Here is a 20,278-nt window from a genome sequence, read left to right on the forward strand (position 1 = left end):
GATTTCCCAGAAATCTGGGTGACGTCAGCCTGGCTTGCGCTCGCCCAAGACAGCCTAAGAAATTTTACAAGTACAAACCTTCGTTGGGCTGAGTCGATTGAGGGATCATATCTACGTCCGAACGACAAGCTTCAATAGGCCGACCGACAGGGAGTGGTCACATCCCGATCAGAAACCATACATCGTCGAAGGCCGATCGGGAGGAAACCTATTCAGACAATTGTCTAGCCAGTCGGACTTACAACCTCCTTCGATTAGACTTGAGGGGGAGGCTTGTGATGCGATAATGATGAAGGACCCCACCTCGCTGCCACGGTGGAGGTCAAAGGAGGTCAAAGTCAAGGCGGTCAGTGCATAGATGGTATCGGTCGGTCGGGCAAAGCATGCCCCGACTGGGGAGAAGGCTCCGACCTGCCATCGCTTTCAACACGGGGAGCAATCAAATAACCGACGCTCAAGGGAGTAATGTGCAGAAGCCGAGCCGAGCGGCTACCCCGCTCGGCCAAACAACAGAGCTTGAGGTGCAAAGTTCAACTGTGGCCGAGCGGCTAGGCAACAGGAAACAACCGACGCTCATGCAATGTGTAGAAGCCGAGCTGAGCGGCTACCCCGCTCGGCCAAACATTAGAGTTTGATGTGTAGAATTCAACTTCGGCCGAGCAGCTATCCCGCTCGGCCCAGTATCAACTTCGACAATAACAAAGTAGACCTTCGGCTGAGTAGATACACACGGGGGCAGCGAGGTTCTGACCGATCGGACGGGGCACCAGTGCGGCGAAATTTCGGCCGAGCTGCTAACCCGCTCGGCCTAACAGTACACTCCTGATATCCAGTAATATCTTTTTGGGAGTTGGTGCTGCCGACACCGGGCATCGATGACCAGAAGATCGTATGGCAGAAGTTTTCACTATCACTTCAGAGATATGCTCGACCCATTAATTAAAGTACTATGTCAGAGACACTTTACTGACACGTCTTTTCAGGAAAAGTTTTGAGAAGCATGCTTATCTTGGAAAGCGTGCACGCACGCTACCGAAGCTCTATATAAAGGGGGGGTCCAATTATCGGCGGAGGTATGCGATATTCACTGTTTACGCTACAGTAGTCTTCTTGTTGCTCCGCTTTCCACTTCATCACCGGTGACTAACTTGAGCGTCGGAGAGCCAACGCTAGGAACCCCTTCCTTGGTCCCGCACTGACGTAGTTTGTATTGCAGGTTCACGCGGAGTCCACAAGAGGTCAACGTGAACGTCACACCCCCAGCTTTTCGTCTCTTCGACTTTCGAACATGATCAAAGATCTTCCTTCAACTACAAGCTTACATGGTCGAAAGATGCATGAAGATAACTCTAAACGTCTGCAAATATGCAATGTCACCTTTGAAGTGGTAAGCCACGCCGAGCTGTTGCAGGTGGTCGATTAGTTGAAATTGTTCTGCTACTCGCTGCTTCTCGTGTATCAGATTCCTGGTTTGCTCCTTCAGTATCTGATCCGGATATAGTTTGGGGCAAGAGAGGGATTAAGGAGAGGGATAAGGGCATTTTTGTCTTTGGGCACACTTAGGGTTTTGAGTGCTTTTAAGCACTGTTCACAGGTCGTGAAGGGAGGGGGGAGGCCGCCTCCAACATGAAGGAAGGGAGGTCCTTTTCCTCCCCATCTCGCGTTGTTCGCCGGGGCCATCGCTGGCCGCCGCCGCTGGCCGCCGCCGCCTCGCCTCTTCTCCTCCTCCTCATCGCGTGGAGGAGCCTCATTGAGTTCGGCTCGCCGTCAGGGAACATCATGAGGAAGGCTCCACCGCAGTCTGTTCCTCGCCGGCGTCAGTGGCCGTTATCCTTCTCTCCTTCTCCTCCCCTCATCGCAGTCTGCTCCACCGCGGCCACAGCCGCCATCGGCAGCCACCGCTGCCTTCTCCCGCGGCCACAGCTGCCGCCGGCAGCCACCGCTGCCTTCCCCCGCAGCCACCGCTGCCTTCTCCCGCGGCCACAGCCGCCGCCGGCAGCCACCGTCGCCGGCAGCCATCGCTGCCTTTTCCCGCGGCCACAGTCGCCGCCGACAGCTGCAGCCGCTCCCTCCCGCGTCTACTGCCGCTGTCTTTAGTGGATATCGTCACCTTCCAGGTAGCCGCAGCCTGGTACTATTTGGGTAATTCCGGCCATCGCGTCGAGGTATTTTACTCTTTGCATCGTTATCATCATTGTGGGTTATTGGGTTTATCCGATCTGCGTGCCGTGTTCCGACCTGCGAGCCGTTGTGGTATCCCGATCTACGTGCCATCTTTTGGATCCATGCCGCACTGGATTCCGAGTTACCGCCCGCGGATTCGGCTCCTCGACCGACTTGCATTCATCCACCTTGTCGGAACCAGCTCACCGCTCCATCTGAGGGCGCCCCCCTCCGGGGCCAGGGTACGTTACCGTACCTTTCCTGTATTTATTTCACTATTCTGTTATTAATATTCTACTGCTTATATATTGGTGGGATTCGCCTCGAGCACCGAGGTACCAGAGGTCGGGGCGACCCGGTCGCTGGATACAGGTACTGTTGACCGGAGGACATCTGACGACTTGGTCAACATAGACGACTGAACACCATCGGGTCATGAGGATGCGGTCAACCTTCCGGACACGTCACGCCAGCAGGTCCGTCTTCTCAGCTTCCCAACAGGATCAGTATGTTTATTCTCTTAATTTTCTCTTCTTGTTCCACCTAAAGAAAACAAACAAGATTACCCATAAATTTGGATTCGATCGACCAACAACGACACTTGCATACCGTGGAGTTGCCCGTGAGGGATTGCACACGCTCATCAGAACATATGTTAGGCTGGTAATTCGCCGACCGCGGCAAAGGAGCTATAGGACTTGCGCAGTGCCTCGGACCTGTAGAGTATGCCCCAATGTCCGCCGGCCACGATGCTTAACGACTGCAACATTCATCGGGCGACGAGGGAGGACGAGGGAGGAAGGGTATCTTGGGAGCACAGACAGTGTTGCTACCATAGCAGATAACCATTGCTTGTTGGTTAGCCATTAATTTCCGCTCTCGTTTGCAATCAAAATTTTGTACCTGGCACCGATTTGGAGAAAGGAGAAGACCAAGTGCAGCATATATGTAGTTTAGAAAATGTAGCTTGTTGATTAGAAAATCCTAAATTTTGTACTAAGTTGGTGGTAGTCATGTTTTTTTTCCCCCTTGTTTTGGAACGGTTAACGGGATGATTGAACTCATGGTGGTAAAAAAATGAATACGTTCGTTCCCAGCGTCCTCGTCAATTCGTCTTAGGGTCAATACGGAGGAGGTAAATCACGGATGACTATTAGGGCATGTTTGGTTCGGGGTTATCTTTGATAACCTTGGTTATCCAACCAAGGTTATCCACCAAAACCTTGTTTGGTTTTGGTAATTGATGATTCCTAAGTTATGCTACATGCCTGACACATCAGCAAGTTGGGCATATAGCTCGGAATCAGAAAACCCCATAAAACTGGGGTTTTCTTTGATTCCCTGGTTAACCAAAACATTAAGACAATATTATCCTTCGTTATTTACCCTTTGAGACAAAAATAACCTTATAGATTTACCAAATTTCAATCTACCCCTCTAATATAATCAAACCTCTCGAGCGATCTTCTGATCTGGCGATGGGATCGCCATTCCTCCTCCAACCCTCTCGCTCGCTGACGGAAGAAGCTATGGCGGCTGCCGGCCAGTCCCAGGATGACCTGAAGCGCATCGCCGCCCTCTGCGCCGTGGAGCTGGTGCGGTCCGGCATGGTCCTTGGCCTCGGCACCGGCTCCACCGCCGCCCACGCCCTTGACCGCATCGGCGACCTCCTGCGCGGCGGCGACCTCCGTGACATCGTCGGCATCCCCACTTCCGAATGGGCCGCCGGCATCCCCCTCACCGATCTTGCCGCGCACCCGGTGGTCGCCCTGTCCATCGACGGCGCGGACGAGGTCGACCCGGCGCTCAACCTTGTGAAGGGCCGTGGTGGCTCCCTCCTCCGGGAGAAGATGGTGGAGGGCGCCAGCCGCCGCTTCGTCGTCATCGTCGACGACTCCAAGCTCGTTCCCCGCCTCGAGGCGCGGCCTCGCCATCCCCGTGGAGGTCATCCCCTTCGGCTGGGCCCTCACTCTCCGCCGACTACAGAACCTCTTCGACGGCACGCCCGGCTTCAACCTCAAGCTCCGTACGGCTTCAATCAACGCCAAAGCTAGCGCCTTTACCGAAAAAGAATCCGAAATTGAGCCATTTGTGACGGATAACAAGAACTAAATCGTGGACCTGTTCTTCGAGGATGGAATCCACGGAGATCTACAGGCCATCAGTGATGACCTCCTGAGGATCACCGGCGTGGTCGAGCACGGAATGTTCCTCGGATTGGCGACGTCCGTGATCGTAGCCAGGAAGGATGGGGTGGTGTTGATGGACAAAGAGGCGAAGTCAAATGGTTTCTGAGAGGCATGTGATCGAGTTCAAAGCTAAATTATGTGTTGTTTCAAACATCATAAAGAAACCAGTTTTGACAGTAAGGAAACATCAACTGTCTCCATTAAGCTTCGACTACTAATTCAATGATGGATAAACAATCAAGTTTCAGTAGATTTATTTTGGATTACAGCATTACAGATCTCTGTCTTGAACTGTCTTTTCTTTTCTTAGTTTTCTAAGTTGTGTATCAACTATCAAGTTTCAGAGATTGAAATGCAGTGGATAGCTATCAGGAAAATCTCAAAAAATAATAATCTCATTTAATCCTAGTAATATATCTAATCTGTGAAACACTTTCCTGTCTTTTTTACAAGTCCTCTGGTGTTTTCTTTTTCAGTCTTCTTTTGAAGAAGCAGCGTGAATTGGTTCTGGTTGATTTTGCTCGAGATTTTGACAAAGTCAACCCTCAATTCCCAGAGTCTACAATTTCATGAGCCCTTCTTTTTTAGAATAATGCTACGCTGTTCATCTGTAATGAAAAATCTATTCTCATGGAGTCAAATTAAATTATTGGGAGTAATCTGAAATTTAAAAAAAGGAAAATAAATATTCTTTCCAAAATCTCGTTGGTCTAAAAAAAAGTCAAAAATTCCGCACATCTATTAAGGGAGTGCATTGAAAACTTAGTAAAGACTTGTATTTTTAAAATATATAATAAATTAACAGGAGACCTTTAAATAAAATTTTAAATTTCAATATCAAACCTTACCTTTGAGTATAGGGGTATAAATAATTTCAAAAAATAAAAAAAATAAAAAATATAAATTTTAAAAATAAAAATTTCTATGTATATTAATAAATAAATAAATAAATAATAATAATAATACTATGTATAGTTGGTTTTGTAATTGAGGGTAATACGGTAAAATATTAAACCAGGGTATTCATTAAAACCTTCAAACAAACAAGTTTTTATTGCATTATCTAGGTTGAACCAAACAACATTTGGTTATGTTTTATTCTCCATAACCTTGGTTATGTGATTACCTGGTAATCACATAACCAAGGTTATACATGATGACTTGAACCAAACGCACCCTTAGCATTTAGAATAGTGACTAACACATAAAGGAGATATTTATCTCGATTTTATCGAGATTCGAATTCAGACCTCATGATAATAACACTTTATGCGTTAACCACTAGACCCATCCGAGAGGATGGGATCACTGAACTCATGCACGATGCTCGTGTGTCAATTTCTTATGTCTTGGGGTCTTATGGAATATCTTTCCATGAGCAATTGCGGTCATTTTGGTGATCCTTTTTTGCTATTTTAGGTTTGTTTGATTCTTCCACGGCGTGATCAAGTCAATTGATTAAACGGCACCCTTGAGGGCTGACCGAATCCAATTTTTTAAATATTCAATTTGAATTGTTTGGAGGGATTTGTTTTTCTCCACCATTTATATTTCCGAAAACTTCAAGATGAAAAAAAAATACAAAAATATTGTTATGAAATAATGAGAAGAGGCAATGAGATGATAATTTAATTATTAAGTAAATAATATATCAAAGTGATATTAGTTAATATTCTATCAGCTTTTGATATATTTAAGTATATTTGTTTGATATGTTATGTTAAATTTTTTTTCATAATTTTTTAAAAGTAGATTTTATATGGTAAATTTATAAGTGCTTGATTTTGTTTTTTTTTAGAAAGTATGATTGTGTATGTTTTAGAAGCATCTTTAGAATTTAATCTTTGAGAAATTTATTATTTTTTGTTTTATATTTTTAAAAAGTAGAATAGTTGTTTTAATTTAATCAATTCAAACATATGCTAAATTTGAATTTAAAATTTAAAAATAATGAAGTCAATATAGATCTAGATAAAATTAATAAATTTTTTAATAAAATATTTGATACTCTAGATATAATGTTAATCTAGACATTTTTATTCAAAATAAAATAATTTATTAAATTCAAAAGTAAAAGTTTAGAAAGAATTAAATACTAACAATAATAACACAAATGATTTAATTAATCCAAACTTAAAAGATAAAGGAAACAGAAATATAAAGAAGAGTTCAAACACTAGGAGAAAATAAAAATAAATTATGAATATTCAAAATAAAAAAATTCTATCGAAATATCATAAGATAAAAATTTAATTATTAATAAGATAATTCCAAATTTTAATATTTAAAATTCAAACATAAAAAATATGATAAGATTAAATGATAATAATTCAAAATTACATCTAAAAAATTCTGAAACAACTCCTAAAACGTCAGAAAGGATAAATTTAATAAATAATAATTTAAATAAAAAAATAGTAATTAAAAACTATAAATTTAATATTACAAATTCAGAATACTATGATAAGATAAGTTTAAATTCAAAAAATGCTAAATTTAAAATGAAATTTAAATAAAATTAAAGTTAATACATTAAATTAATAATTGAAAATTAATCTTAAAATTTGTTAAGTAAATAATTAATTAAATTTAGTAAATAATAATTAATATAATAATTATTTTAATTGAATATTAATTTTAACTTAATTATTAATCCCAAAATAATTGTAACTTATTTATTAATCCAAACTTAATTAAGTTGACTTAATTATAAGTTAATAATTTGAAATTAATTTATTTAATCTTAACTTAATTAATAATAAGTTAATGACTAATCGATTAATTTAATCTTAAATTAATTTTAAACTTAATATTAAAAATTCAAAAATAATTAATAATTTAATCAATTCAAATATCAAGATAAATTCAAATATAAAACTTAAAAATTTAGAAGTAGTTAATCAAGAAAGTGACCATCTTAAACTAAACTAGATAAGATTAATTTAATTTACTTGATCAAGATAAATCTAAATCTTAAAATTAATTATAATAAAATACCCAACCTAGAACTAGGGTGGGGTGAGATGATAGTATGTTAGGGAAGCTCAACCTTGCCACATACTAGATTAGTTAGACGAGGATTTTTCAAGAAGAAAGTTAAGTGTATAATTTCTTTAAAAGGTTTTGCCTATAAGTGGTCATTGCTATGATATCCAAGAAAGCCCTTGTAAGATATGACAATTAAATAATAAGTGTTATTGGAGAAATAACCTTATGTAATTTTCTAGAAATTTTTTAAAAATTTTGAGGATTTAAATGGAGTCTGTATGTCATATTTTAAGGGGATGAATTTATTAGGCTTAGGGAAAGCCTGTTTGAAATATCAATTAAGCTAGGAATTGATTGATTTAATTAACCTAGGATTGAGATTAATTAACCTAAGCTATAAATAGTAAACCCTAAGTTTCTATCTCTCCCATTTTCCCTACTCTCGATCCAGCCACCCCTCTCTTCTTGCATCTCCCTCCTTCTCACGTGCGATTACACTCTCACACCGGCGATGCTGCCATAGCCGTGCGTCACTTCCATAGCCATCGTCGCCCTTGCCACTCCTCTACTCACACGATCGGACGATGTTGGCATTGTATCCATTTCTTTCCCCTCTCCTCTCTGCGTCAAACCCCACGCACACGGTGAAAATGCAGGGGGAGTGAGAACAACAATGTCGTCCCTTTGCCGGTGTTGTCTCGCAGCCATCACTGCTAGGCTATAGCCAACACAGCCAGCCGCCTCACCTATTTCTCCTAATCTCCACTATCGTCTGCTAGGTCACCATGTGTTGTCGTCGAAGAAGAAACTATCATCGAAATTGAGGTAATCAATTAACCTAGCACAAGATTTGAGTGTTCGATCTATACTTAGTGTTGATTTGGTGTGTTTGATATATAAGACAATAGCTCTACCTAGCTCGACCATGATTTTTGGCAGCAAGTTCTTCGACTGTGGATCAACTGAGGAGTATTCAGATTTGGGTGAATTTTATAGTTGATTTTATTTCTACATTGGATTTGATTAGCCATTGATGATGTTTAGTTGTTCAATTAATGGGGGAATAGTGGATGAGTTGATCAATTGGTAATGAATTAATTGATTCATGATGATTAAGAAGTTGATTTAACTCATGGATTGAATGATTGATTAATTGATGATTCATGTATAAACCTAATCTAATTAGGTTATGGTATAATTAAGGTTAATTGAGGGCTAAACCTAATCTAATAGAGAGAATGGATTAATTGGGGTTATTGATGGGTTAATTCTAATTTAATCAATGGATTGGTTGAATTGAAGGTAATCATTAATGAGGATTGAAGTGTTATATGGATCTATGATTAATCAAATTAAGGATTAATTAAGAAGTCAATTAATTAATTAATAGGTTTACATATTGATTATAGATTCTTAATTTTACCTCGTATCATGTATTGGTAGGATTCGAACTGTATGCGATCTCTCAGACTTTAAAACTGTTGGAACAATTTATAGATAAAGGTAGGTACTTTTCCCTTGGCCTCTATAGCTCATTGAACTTAGTGTATGATTTTTAATTAATGGATTAGGTTGATTTACCTTAAATCTACTCGTATTTATACATGCCTGATACTTGCGTGCTTGATTTTAGAGATGATCTAGTTATTTCTTATACAGTCTTAACTTTGGATATCTAAACTCTGTAGAGTATGCAAAATAGGAGATACCATATTGATTGATTATTTACATGTTGCGCGTACACTGTTGGTTGCTACTCGGAAAGCCTAGAGGTTCCACTGTACAAAAATTTTGTACAAAGGTCTGAACCTATTCCTAGCTACCATGTGTTCTTTTAAATTAAATTTTGGATCGCCTGCGGAACTTAACACGTTTGATCCAAAACTTAATCTATTTGTTCTTTTAGGTTTTGACTTGGATCTCCTGCGGAACTTAACACGTTCGACCCAAATCACCTTAAGTTATTAATTCCATTAAATATTAATTTCCATAATTGGTTCCCAGTACTGACGTGGCGAGGCACATGGCCTTCTTGGATATGGGAGCAACCACCACCGACTAGACAAAACCTTTTATAGAAATCTAATATTTAATTTCCTAAAATAACTTTAGGTTAACCGAAAAGAACAATCAAATCACAAGGAAAAATAAAACAAAAGAACACAACTTCGAAAAACATATTCGAAATACTAGAATCGTAAGCCTCTTGTATTTGGTATTATTTCCATAAATAACTAGCATGATGCGGAAAGAAAAATTACTAGTTATACATTCTAGAAAGACCTCTTGATCTTCTACCGTATTCCTCTTCTAACCTCGGACTTTGTGTGGGCAACGATTTTCCGAGATGAGAAACCACCAAGCACCTTCTTCTCCTCCTAGCTAGGTTCGGCCAACACAAAGAAGCTTTACCAAGGACGAAGAACAAAACACCAACCAAGCTCCAAGGGATACAAGCTTTCTCTCCTTCTTCTTCTTCTTCTCCAAGTAGTATCCGGCCACCACAAAAGCTCCAAGCCAATAGAGAAGGTTCGGCCACCACCAAGAGGAAGAGAGGAAGAGAGGTTGGCCGGCCACAACATCAAGGAAAAGAGAAAGAAAAATAGAATAGAGTCGTTAGCTTTGAAGCCTCCTCTACCCCCTCTTTTATAATCCTTGATCCTGGCGAATAAGGAAAATTTAATAAAAATTTCCTTAATTCTTTTTCCATTGAAAAGGAAAAATTATTTAATTAAAAACAATCTTTCTCAATTCTATTTGGCCGGCCACACCAAAGCTACAAACAAGGAGAGTTTTAATTAATGAAAACTTCCTAATTTGTCTCCAGATAATTATAAAATTTCTCCAATAATTTAATCTCTTCATGATTGGTTTAAAAAAGAAATTTAATAAATTAAAATCTTTCTTTTAAACATGTGGATAAAAAGAAAGTTATCTCTAAAAATTAAAATCTCTTTTAATCTACAAATAAGGAAAGATATCAAATCTTTTCTCAATCTTTTGTAGAAACTAATAAAAGAGAATTATTAATTTTTAAACTTTCTTTTAAATCATGAACATGGTTAAAAAGGAAAGTTTTCTTAAAATTTAAAATCCTCCTTTAATCAACAAATAAGGAAAGATTTCAAATTTTAAACTCTCTTTTAAACATGTAGATGATTTACAAATAAGGAAAGTTTTTACCAAAAATTAAAACCATCCTTTTAAACTACAAATAAGGAAAGAGATTAATCTCTTCTCTTAATCTTTTGTAGAAAGCTATAAAGGAAATTTTTAATTTTAAACTCTCTTTAAAATCATGATATCCACATAAGAAATAATTTTAATAAAATCCTTTTAAATATTCTAGTGGTCGGCCACCTAAGCTTGGGACCCAAGCTTTGGCCACCACCTACATGACTCATCCACTTGGTCTTGGCCGGCCCTAGCTTGGGTCCAAGCTAGCTTGGCCGGCCCCATTGGATGGGTAAGAAGGTGGGTATCGGTGGGTATAAATCTCTATATACTAGAGGCTACGATAGGGACCGAGAGGAGGAATTGGTTTTGGTCTCTGATGAAATTAAGCATCCCGTGTTCGCCCCGAACACACAACTAAATTTCATCAATAATAATTCATTCCACTAAAGAACTATTATTGAACTACCGCAATCCCAAATTACATTTGGGCTCCTTCTTATTATGAGTGTGTTAGTCTCCCTGTGTTTAAGATAACAAATGTCCACTAATTAAGTAAGTTATTGACAACTCACTTAATTAATATCTAGCTCAAGTAGTACCACTCAACTTCATCGTCATGCGGACTAAGTCCACTGCAGGGTTTAACATGACAATCCTATGAGCTCCTCTTGGGGACATTCTCAACCTAGATCACTAGGACACAGTTTCCTTCTATAGTCAACAACACACACTATAAGTGATATCATTTCCCAACTTATCGGGCTTATTGATTCATCGAACTAAATCTCACCCATTGATAAATTAAAGAAATAAATATCAAATATATGTGCTTGTTATTATATTAGGATTAAGAGCACACACTTCCATAATAACTGAGGTCTTTGTTTCTTTATAAAGTCAGTATAAAAGAAACGACCTCTAATGGTCCTACTCAATACACTCTAAGTGTACTAGTGTAATTATATAGTTAAGATAAACTAATACCTAATTACACTACGACCTTCCAATGGTTTGTTCCTTTCCATTATGGTGGTGAGCTACTGTTTATAATTTATAAGGTACTGATAACATGATCCTCTGTGTGTGACACCATACACCATGTTATCTACAATATAAATTAATTGAACAACTACATTTATCATAAATGTAGATATTTGACCAATGTGATTCTTATTTCTAGATAAATATTTATACCAAAAACTAGGCTTTTAGTATACACTCTAACATTGCGCGTACACGTGTATAGTGTGTACTATAAGAGTTAACATACTGTTATGCAAATGATGTAGATTATACACGTGTATGATATGTATTATATGAGATACTATGTTGACTGTCCATTTGCATGTTGTGTGAGCACACATGTCTGGTGTGTACTATTAGAGAAATCATATTGATTATACCTATGTCGTGTGTACACACGTGCCTGGTATGTACTATTAGAGGAATCATGTCGATTATATCTATGTTGTGTGAGCACACATGTCTGATGTAACTATTGGAGGTATCATGTTAATTATACCTATATTGTAGTGTGCACACATGTCTGGTGTATACTATAAGTGTTGCTACTTACTGTATTTTTTATTTAATAGACACCTGTTGGACCTATCATATCTATAGATCTATGTGATAGGTGAATCATGTACTGGAGGTACTTATATTGATTGTGTTGTTGTATTGATGATGACGGTGTTTGCATCATGATTATTTATATCATGTTCATCATTGCACTGCATGCTGGTGACCATTATCTCCCTTACGATATGAGAGAGTCATCAGTCATATTCGCTGCCCATTCAGCCACACATGCAGGATGAGTGGTAGCTGGAGTTGGGTTCATTTTGTCCTGTTGTGCCCGCTTGACCATTCTGAATAATGGTAGCTAGAGTCATGCAGGCAATGAGTGACCCCTCGTTATTATGTAGGTAGATAGGTACTCTACATCCTGCTCGTCTTAACCACATTGATGTAGTGGTAGCTGGAGACGCGAACAATCGTCACAGTCCTGCCTGCTATGCCACTTAGATGTAGTGGCGACTAGAGTGGAGTGTAGGAGTGATGCATACATGTTCATATGCATATAATGTTTGATGCATCTTTTGGAGATATATCTGCATATACTTGTGATATGTTGCATTTGATTGAGTTATGATTGTTACATATGGTTGTCATGCTTCATACATGTTCATTTATCATACATGTATATGTTGTCATTCATATTACTCAAGTGTTACGACCAGATCAATTGTTGATCCCTAGTGAGTTTACTGATCACTAAACCGTATATATTAGATCCAGATTGGGTATGTGCATTCATGTCAATTATGATTATGTGCATTTATTTTATCTTATATGATCATGTTATTATTTCCTTACTGAGACTGTATGCTTTGATCTACATACTTTATATTGACCATACACAATCATATTTATTACCCGCTAAGTCACCCAGAATCACCATCCTCATTTGTACTTTTATGTTTCTCAAGTAACATGCAGATGTTGTAGAATTACTTGGAGTATACTATCTGTCGGTCTCACATTATATCTAAGGACAACTTTTACTCTGTTTTATGCTTTACTTGCACATTTGGATTTTATAGACTTAAGTGTTGTAATAATTTGACTCGAACTTGGTATTTAGCCTTATGACTTCTTTTGTAGTTATTGGTGGTTGTTGTGTAAGCCGAGTCAGCTCATAGTTTGCCATTTAATTTTTTTGTTTATGTGGGTTGTCATTATGTCTTCCGTTATATTTTTCTCTCAGCCATGTGGGTTGTTATTTATCCTGTATGGTTGTGTATGGTTCTAGTCGTGTCGGCTATAGTTATTATACTTGTACAACCATGTGGCAATATATCGAGGTTTCATATGTTGTCATAAGGGGAAGATGTTGTCCGTTTGTCGGGCAAGGATTCCTTCAAGGCATGGTTGCCCCTGTTGCTTGCTATAGTTTGGAAACTTATTTTTAAAATGTGCACTTAACTAACTAATTGTTAAATCTAAATTTAACTCAAATGTCAATCAATCATTAGAATTCAAACTAAATTTATAAAGATAAAATTCACACACTTCTCAGCAAAATATAGAAATGGGGGAGAGGTTAAGTTTAATAAATTTACTTTGATTGAACCAACATAATTAATTAATCCACTAAATTAATACCTATTTAATTAATTCAAATACAATTAATTAATCTAATTTAATTAATTAATTCAATTTAAACTTAATTAACCAAATTCATTTAACTAGTCTAACCTATTTAATTAATCTGCTTAATTAATCAAATCCAATTAATTTACTTAATTTAAATCAATTGAAACTCTTAATCAAACTTAATTAATTTAATTGAAAAGGTTAATAAACTTAATTTATCTAATTGAAAATTTTAATCAAACTTAATTAGTTAAATTAATTAGTCAAACTTAACCTAATTAATATAATTAATTTAACCTAATTAATTAATCTAATTTATTCAATCTAATTAATTTAATTAAAACATAGTTAACACATGTTTAATCAATTAATCCAAAATTTACTTAACTAAAGTATATCAGTACTCTACTAGCTGAGTCAACAAAATATGTACTTACTAGTTATTACCTAGCACCTAGCCAATAACAACAGAGACTGGTATGTGTCTCCAACCTCTAACCAACTAGTAGTAACAGAAGCTAAAACTGCTGGTGATATGATATGGAAAATCACCAGAGACTGTAATCCTCGATCTCTATTAAAGTCGACCATAATGAAGGGTTTACCAACACATAAAATATATGCTATATTAACTAGACAGGTACTAATAGAGAATGCTAATACATGTCATAAACTGTAATAGTCAACGATGTATATACTAACAAAAAGGTAGGATAACAGTATACCAACATACCTCCTATAGCTTGGAGATGTCCTGCTGCTGCCAGGTCCCAAAACCCAAAAAGTCACATCGAGAAGACTAAAATACGAAATCCGAAACACGAGAAATAAGACTCGTAAACCGAGTTCTAATACCAATAAATAGGTATCAGATAAATCTCGAAAATCCAGAACACACAGCAAGTATCGTATACCTGCTCTGATACCACTAAATTGTCACGCCCCGGGGGAGTCCCTGTCCAAAGAAAATTTTGGCAGCACTGCCCCTGTACGGCTGACAATCTGAAGCATTTCTACAGACACAATATACATCAGCCACATGCGGCTGGAATATATACACAACCACGCAGTTAATAATCTTAGCCTACACGGCTGGACAAATATAACAACAACCACGCAGTTATATATATTTTTAACAGCCCACTCGGCTGAAATCAAAACCAACACAGCGGAAAAACATAACACTGTTAGCCGGCTAGGCTTACACCACACAACAACATAACACTACGTAAACAAAACCAGAACACAAAGTCAAATACACAAATTTCGTATAGCAAAACAAAATAAACACAAGTGGAGACAGGTCTTCTGATGTGACGTGGGGACCAGCAGACAGGATACTCCAAGCGACTCCATAAACAACCTAGTACCTGGAAAAGATAGTGTCCATTGGGGTGAGTTCAACAACTCAGCGAATACCAATAGACATGTCTAGTAAGATATATCTAACAGCAATAAACATGGAATACAGCTTCCTAATCATATAAAGGAAAAATGCAAAACTGAAAGGTAACTGAGAAAGTTGTACTCACCAGGAACTCCCATCCAGAATAAAAGGATTGTCAAACCGAGAGTGTCATAAATCCTGTATGCATGTCAAACATATGCATCCAACCAAATGCAGCAAATAAATGCAGCAAGCACAAGCAATAAATGCATCAATGCGTATGATGCCAATGACATGGTCACCCCTGACGCCAGTCGGCCATCTCACACACAATGGTGAGACCGAGTGGGTAGGGCTGTGACAACCGTGCACTCTGCCATCACTGCTCCTGATGAGTGACCGAGTGGACGGGATGCTGTCGGAGTACACCTATCCTCCTACCCCAAATCATAAATGGGGAAGCTCAATGCTCTCATCTCCCGATACACAATGTCGGGGAGGGATCCCTGTCTTGCTATAACGCTGCGTCATACTAACCCATAATTGGACCAATGGAGCCCTTGACAGAGCACCTGCTGCAACACACCCTGCCTGAATATACCACTAACCCATGAGTGGTTGTGTGTGCAGATACATGTAACTGGCGATGTGCTCAACAATAATGGAGCTAACAATCGCACAGCATGCAATCATGCGAATGGTGCATGACACTAACCATGACAATATCCTGAACCAAATCCATATATATATAAAAATATGTACCCTAGTACCAGTAAATCAAATCCACAGATCTAGGGTAGACATGTCCTCTATGGCATAACAACCTAGGTCCTGAACATATTCATCTCCATAAAATATGTACTAACAATATACATGGATCAAAGCAAAAGAGTTTAGGTACACAGATCAGATATGATATAAAAATATAGGTACACATGCCAGATAATAAAAATCCAGAATCTAGTCCTAAACTCAGTAAAGCATGGTATGTCACTTACTCTAGGAACTAAGGTACTCATGGCAATAATCACAAGGTATAAACATGGATACATAACAAGTGACAAAACAGAACATGCTATGGGTATCAAACCGTGGCATACCAAAGACAAACATGATCATTGCTTGTAGCTATAAAATACTATAAATATCCAATTGACAATATCATAAAAGATAAGTCAAGAGGTACCCGCCTCCACAGAAAAGGTCCAATCCAGTCCAAATCGAACGTCGAGATACTCGTCTCGCGTCAAAGTCCTGTACCAATCAATATATATTTTTATTTAGCTAAAATTCATCAGAATTTAAATAGTTAAATAAAATCCACGAGACTAAATTAGGGAAAACCCTAATCAACATAACCATTTGTCTACCTAAATTAAATCTAACAATTGACTAGGGTTAATTGTCTTAACCCTAATCGTTCCATTAGATTAATTTTAAACCAAACCAATCTACAACAAGGATCCATTACCCTACACCATACCTCAATCTCAAATCTCTGCTCTTGATCCACAGCCAAAGAGGTGCTGCTCGAAGGCATGTTGTCGGAACCAAGACAATCCCACAGAACCGAATCTCCTTGCTGAAATCCTTCATATTGATCAGATCAAGTTGAGTTCAATAAATGAGATCACAAATCAAGCAACAACCCATCTTACAACCCAATCTTACCTCACTGTTGGCTGGGTTGCTGCCGGCACCAAGAACACTCACTCCGAGACCTCCACGGCTTCAAGAAAGGAGAAAGCAGTGATCGGCAATAGGAAAAATCCATAGAAATCCGTTGCTTCCCTTCTATTGATCGCCTAACGCCACTACTGTGAAGAGGAGGCGAAGCCCGAAGCTAGGGCACGGCACAGTAGACCCCAAGCCGACAATGAACCTAGGGCACAGGCGAGGTCAGTTTGTAGTGGCATCGGCGCTGCTCTGTGTGGGAAGAGGGCAACACCTAGGCACCGGCGGTGGCCTTCGGTGTTCAGAGGAGAGGCGTCGACGTGAGGAGAGGGTTCGGCCGGCAGGAGCTCGCAGCGAGAAGGAAGGATCGGCACCGGCGCTCGGCCTCGCAGCCGCAATCACTGCTCGAGCAGGGAGAAGAGTGGCGGTGCAGACGGGGGAAGAAGAAATGGGGGAAAAAGGAGTGGAAGAAGAGTCGGCACGGCAGGAAAGGGCAGAAACCGTCGCAGGGCGGTTTTGGCAAGGGCGCGCGGGGAGGAAGAAGGAACGGCGTGAGAAGAGGAAAATAAAGAAAAAGAAAAAGAATAGAAAAGTAAAAAAGGAAATTAGGAAAATAAATATTTCCTCGCTAAAACGGGGTAGTCTAAACAGGTTTTCCCGGGGCCCAGTTTTCATCCCCGTAAACTCGTCTATACAAGTTCCGAAAAATTTCTAAAAATTTCAGAAAATTCTATTATTATTATTCGTCATTTTTTCGGTATTTTACATTCTTGTCCACTAATAAAAATTTGGTCCCCAAATTTCGTTATCTACCATCAGCAAATACTAACAACAGGTAAAGAGTATAAATGCTGAACGGTAAATTAAATCACATACCTCAAGTGAAAAGATGGGGGGTATCGAGCTCGGATAGTATTCTCGAGCTCCCAAGTAGCCTCCTCGTCCGAATGATGCTGTCATCCGACTTTAACGAGTCGGATTGTCTTGTTCCGCAACTAACGCTCTTTCCGGTCTAAAATCCGTACCGGAACCTCCTTATAAGTGACGTCAGGCTGAACGGGAACTGAAATATCTGTCAGCACATGTGTCGGGTCAGGTACGTATCTCCTCAGTATAGATACGTGGAATACGTCGTGGACACCTGCCAGGGACGAGGGTAGTGCCAGACGGTAAGCTACCGCTCCACTCCTCTCCAGGATCTGGAAAAGTCCAATATATTGCGGAGTTAGCTTACCTCTGAGGCCAAATCTTGTCACCCCCTTCGTGGGTGAAACTCGCAGAAAAACATGATCGCCAATGGAGAACTCTAAGAGTCTTCGACTCCGATCAGCATAACCCTTCTAGCAGTCCTGTGCCTCTGACATTCTCCATCTGATAGTACAGACCAACTCTGTCTCCTGCTGAGCTCTATGAGGTCCCAACAGCTGGGCCTCTCCAACCTTATCCTAGAGAATGGGTGTCCGACAAGGCCTACCATACAACGCCTCAAATCTCGGTACATACAGGTACCGCCTGGGTGGATAGCAAATCGAGAACGATGAGCCTCCTGAAGTAGCTCCTGTAAGACCGGGTGAGACTGAGGTACGCATAATCTGCCTCGGAAGTATATAATACCCGCTTCATCTCGGGAAAACTCTGTCTGCTGCCCGGAAGCTATCCGACTGCCAATGGACTGTAAATGCTGATCACAAGCTTGGGCCTCTCGGATCCTCGTCCTGATCGACAACTGAGCAACCATGATAACCAAAATACCCTGCTCTGTCTGTCCCTGCTCCTCAAGGTCTAACTCGGAGAAATCCTGAACCAAGTCTGTAACTGAAACTCGGTGGCAAGCCAAAGTCCCTCTGGACTTCCTGCTGAGTGCATCGGCAACCACATTAGCTTTCCCTGGGTAATAGCTATTGGTACAAATCGTAATCTTTCAGGAATTCCATCCTTCTCCTCAGTCGGAGATTAAGTTTCTTTCTAAGTGAACAGATATTTGAGACTCTTATGGTCAGTGAGAATCTCAAATGTAATACCGAACAGATGTTGCTGCCAAATCTTCAAGGAAAAATAATGGCAGCCAGCCACAAGTCATGTACTGGTAGTTCTCCTCATGCTCCTTCAACTGCCGAGAAGTAGGAGAATACCTTGCCGTGCTGCATCAAAACAACGCCCAAACCCTGTAGAGATGCGTCAGTATAGAGCACGAATCCGTCCTCTCCAGAAGGTAAAACCCAAAATCGGAGCCAACACTAGTCTCCGCTTCAGCTCCTGGAAGCTGGTCTCGAAATCCTCGGACCACGTGAACTTCACGCCTTTCCTGGTCAGGCATGTCAGTGACATAGCTATGCGGGAGAAACCCTCGACGAAAGGTCTGTAATATCCTGCCAGTCCCAAGGACTACGGATCTCCTGCACTGATTTCGACTGCTTCAAACAGTAACAACCTCTATCTCCTGTGGAACCACGGTATACTCCTACTGGTGACCGTGTGTCCCAAACATCTCACATGAGACAATCCAAATACGCACTACTGATCTTCACATATAGATGTTCTCATCGAAACATCTCTAGAGCTATGTGAAGATGGTGTACGTGACTCACCTCGGATCTGAAATAGATCATAACCTTGTCAACAAAGACAATGAAAACCGATCCAACATCCTAAGAATACCAAAAATCATCGAGTCCATGAAAACATCTAGGGCACTGTAACCCTAAATGGTAAAAGCAAGACACATAATGTCCGTATCACAGACATTCCTAACCATAAGATCCTCGACAACAAGTCAAGAAATCTGATCACCAGCGATATAAATCACCAAAGAATAGATTCTCCAATGTGAGAGCAACGCTCCATCACACGAAATACCACATATGTGGGAGCAACGCTCCACCACAAATAATCTGAAATATGTATCTGCAATAAATATGGGAGCAATGCTCCACTACATGCAATCCGTAATATGTGGGAGCAACGCTCCACCACAACAATCCATAAGTGTCTAAGGCACCTAACTATCCAACTAGAGACTGCACGAGATCTCTCTACTACATATCACTATGGGTAGCCTAGGGTATAACAACCCAGTAAGCAAATCAAATTCATAGTCAACTCTATCATCATCCTAGTGGGTCGGTCACCCACTAATAGGAGAATTAGTTGACAGGATAATACAACAAATGACATAATGTAGACATTCCACATTCTATATTCAACATAGATAGAATCATCATGATGCTACCAACCATACACCTGGCACACATGCACACACAACATATGTATAATCGACATAATCCTCCAATTAGTACACACCAAACATACTCACAACAAAGGTATAAACCATCGTGATACCTCCAACAATGCATACCGAACCCGTGTGCATATATCAATATAGGTATAATCGATAATACACCTCAACCAACACTCACATGACATATATACACCTATGTCAAGAGTATAATTAACGTAATACTTCCAACAAATCATAATCGACACAAGTGTACACACATAACAAATATAATGAACAAGATACCTTAAATATCACACCGAACAC

General features: G+C 39.7%; 1 pseudogene; it reads left to right on the forward strand.

Annotated features, from left to right (window-relative positions):
* Positions 1-3,641: 3,641 nt before the first annotated feature.
* On the forward strand, positions 3,642-4,525 carry LOC122048582 (annotated as a pseudogene).
* Positions 4,526-20,278: the final 15,753 nt, after the last annotated feature.

This window comes from Zingiber officinale, chromosome 2B (assembly GCF_018446385.1).
Source record: "Zingiber officinale cultivar Zhangliang chromosome 2B, Zo_v1.1, whole genome shotgun sequence".
In the NCBI taxonomy this organism is placed as follows: domain Eukaryota; kingdom Viridiplantae; phylum Streptophyta; class Magnoliopsida; order Zingiberales; family Zingiberaceae; genus Zingiber; species Zingiber officinale.